Source organism: Triticum aestivum, chromosome 4A (assembly GCF_018294505.1).
Source record: "Triticum aestivum cultivar Chinese Spring chromosome 4A, IWGSC CS RefSeq v2.1, whole genome shotgun sequence".
NCBI classification, from domain to species: Eukaryota; Viridiplantae; Streptophyta; class Magnoliopsida; order Poales; family Poaceae; genus Triticum; species Triticum aestivum.
The window spans coordinates 108,222,956-108,226,670 of record NC_057803.1 but is presented as its reverse complement, the minus strand read 5'-3'; positions in this window follow the sequence as shown (position 1 = coordinate 108,226,670).

Here is a 3,715-nt window from a genome sequence, read left to right as displayed (position 1 = left end):
CGTTGTTGTCCTAATGCAGTAAAAGAGAGCAGGAGCGAGAGACTGGGATTGTATCAGAATGAACAAGGGTGTTTTGCTTGCCTGGCACTTCAGAAGATAGTATAGTTCTTCATCGGTGTCATCGAATTCATCGCTGGATCAACATCTACTAAGGGGGGGGGGACAAACATCGGCAAACAAGAGGGAACATAATCAATGCAATGCAACAATATGATGCATGCTATGACATGGCAACATGAATGTGTTTTGGGCTAATGCAAGCTAGAACAGATTGGAATGAGTCCATTTGAACCAAGGATTCAAATGCAAACCCATTTCATGAAATCATATTAGTGCATTAACTTGTTTCACCTAGGCAGCAAGGTTAAAGTGTTCTAACATGCATGAAACCAGTACAGATGGATAGATTGAATTTTTCTGATAATTTTTCATACATAATTTGTTTGATTTGGAGTTACGGTTGAATTACTATGAATTTTTGAAGTTTGCACTATTTTCTAGAATTTTCCTGTATAAGAAAAAAATCCAGAAAAAGAGTTATTGCGTCAGCATTGCGTCAGTATGACGTCAGCGGGTCAACTGTGGCTGACCAGGTTAAACCTGACCAGTGGGACCCACTGGTCAGTGACTCAGTCCACTAACTGAGTTAGTTAGTGTTAAACTAACCCTAACCAAGCTGTTAGCAGGGCGGGGCCCGCATGTCAGTGTCTACTTTAGTTAACTAAATTAGTTAGCTCTAATTAATCTCGAGTTAACTAATTAGGGGCTTGGGCCCACATGTCAGAGGCTGACTAAACTAACTAAATAAATTAACACTAACCTGGGTTAATTAGCAGGGCTGGCCCCACGCGTCAGTGACCCAGGGTGGTCAAACCCTGGTCAGACGGGGTCAAACCCCCAGGTCAACTCGCCAGAGTTGACCCGCGGCTCGTCGCCGGCAAGGCCGAGACGGCGAAGGGGCTTGGATTTTTCCCTTCGACGACCAAATTAGCGGCCGAGACCACCGGTACGAAGCCCAGGCTCTCGCGCATCCAATGGAACACGCAGGAGACCGTGGGATGGCCGGAGGCGACGACGGCGTCAAGGTCAGCGGCGGCCGGATCATGGGCTCGACGGATTCGTCACTACGGTGCACGGTTTGATCCGCGGCTAGGTGCGTTGGAGTGCCCTCGCCGGTGCGCGTCGTTTGGTGGTGCTAGCCGGGCCTGTGGTGGCCGGAGGCGACGGCTACGAGCTCGGCAGTGGCGGCCGGCGTTCGGGCGCAGGTGGTATGGAGGCTACGGCGTGCAACAGAAGGAACGGAGAGGGGGAGGAGGAGCAGGAGCTCATTGCGGTTGCGACAATGCCAACAGCGAGCTCAGGGAGGAACCAAAGTGAAGCGGGGCGGCGAGGGGATCTCCGGCGACCGAAGCTTCAAGACGAGGTCGGGGGAGACGATGCGGGGCTTCCGGCGTCGCGGGAGTCGGCGATGAGGAAGAGGGAGTCGCGGCGGACCTCGGGAACAGCTCGGAGAGGCGAGTGGGTGGCTGTGGACGCCGTGGCTTTGGACGGCGGCGACGGACGCGTTCGGTCCGGGCGAGAGAGAGGGAGCAGAGGAGAGAGGGCCGTGGGGGAGAGTGAGCGAAGCGGTCAGCGGGATCGGGACGGCACGCGGGAGTCGTCCACGCGTCCAGGGGCTCGTCGGCAAGGAGGAGGTGGCCGTGGATGCGTCGGGCACACACCCGCATCCTCCTGGCGCGGTGGAGAAGATGACAGGAGGCGCCAGGTGGGCTGGGCCAGCGAGCTGGGCCGGCTCCAGGTAGGTGGGCCAGGTAGTCCTTCTCTCTCTCTCTCTTATATTTTCTGTTTTCTATTTTTTGCAGTATGTTTTGACTTAGTTTAAATACTAAAACACTTTATAAAATTCTGCAAACTTTTATGGGCACTATCTGATTTAAACCAGAGGCCCTCACCAAGTTTCAGAATAATTGGAGCTAGCAAATATTTTATAAGAATTAGTAGCTCCAATTCAAATAAGTATTGACTTAATTCAAAGGCCCAAATAAATATTTCTGTGATTCCAAAAATATTGGTTTGAATTTTACCTCTTGCCAATATTCCCAGAAATGAACAGGAACATTTTCTTAGGTTTATTTGAAACAATTTTTAATGTTGATCATTTTTAGAAAAGATTTCTGAGGCTTTCCACTTTCCCCAATTCAACTTTCAGAAATATATACATGATGCATGAATGCTTGTGCAACTAGTTACAACCAATTCTAGGGCTGTGACAACTCGCCCCCACTAAACAAGAATCTTGCCCCGAGATTCAAGATGTGAGGTAAGAAGACAAAGGGACACAAGCTATCACAATCTTCACAATCTAGATGTCTTTCTCAAGGATGTAGATTCATTGCATCACCTTGATCTCGACGTCTTGCTATGAGAACTCCATCCAACATGACAACGGGAAGAAAAGGAGAATCTAGAGGAGTCGATCTTCTCGAAGATCGAGCAACCGACGATCAACTCACAGAACGAGACATAGCGACACCTGTCGAGATGAGACACGATACACACATCAAGAATGATGGAAATGAGCATATGACAAGGTTTACGTAAGTAGCAGAATTCCCACACCTAGGAGGGTGGTGAACGGTGTCAACGTAGCGAGGGGTTGGGTTGCCATGATACCATAGCGAGACATCTTAAGGAAGGTGACTCGCAGAAATATTCCCTTAAGTGGCAAAAAGAATTACTTTTGATACAAGGATCATTGACACTGTTTGAACCAGCCTAAGGCAAACCACAACAATCGTTTGGCGGAGTACGAAGAGATGGCATACCCCGACTAGAATGGATGATGTGGACTACCTTGTTGAAGACAACGCAATGGATGATTTTTGCTTATCATCAGAAATGGATGGGACCCATGGTAAGTCCACTTTTGAAGATGATCCTGAACAACAACTACTGAGGTGCAGGCTGGGAACAAAATGCAAATGTTGGGAATGATTCTGGTAACTGGGGAAGAGCTCAACAGTCGAGAGTGAGTCCACTGTTTGAAAAGGTTATAACCTAACCGAGGAAACTGGAGGCAAATCCCAGTTAACGCCAACGGTAAAACCTGGTGCTTGCGCGTGCTCTCAAGAACTTGAGTATCTCCATATTCGTCAAGGTTTTACCAATATCCGTGTCAAGGATCCTGGCAACATAACATACTACCATGATGAATGGTGATGGATGATGCCGATGCAAAGGAAGATAACACTTCCTCAGATTTCACCTTAGCGAGGCCAAGGAAACAAAATCTGGATAATCGACCGAGAGACATTTAGCTCTCCGCTTCTAATGTTCTCCTTGATGTACTGGTTACCACGGTCATGCTTTAAAGCATTGGCATAGCCACCAAGTAGTGGTCGGACTTCGGAATACAATAGATCCATAACGAACAACTTCTGGAGTAAATCCTACGAAATCCTTATGGGGAGGTGACCAACTTCCTCAATCAAGATACTACAATAATAGGCTTTCCGGCTAGGTGTGTTGGCCACGACATCCACGTTACCGGTTACAGAGAGACCAACATTATAGTTCTTGGAGTACGTTCCAACCATCATATCTACCTGAGATTCAGATCTGGTTGGTGGTAGGATATTCCAGACCCATCCAGTCTAGAAGGAAAATGAGAGTTTGCAACACAATTTGATGAGATGACGTTGCGAGATTCTCGGGG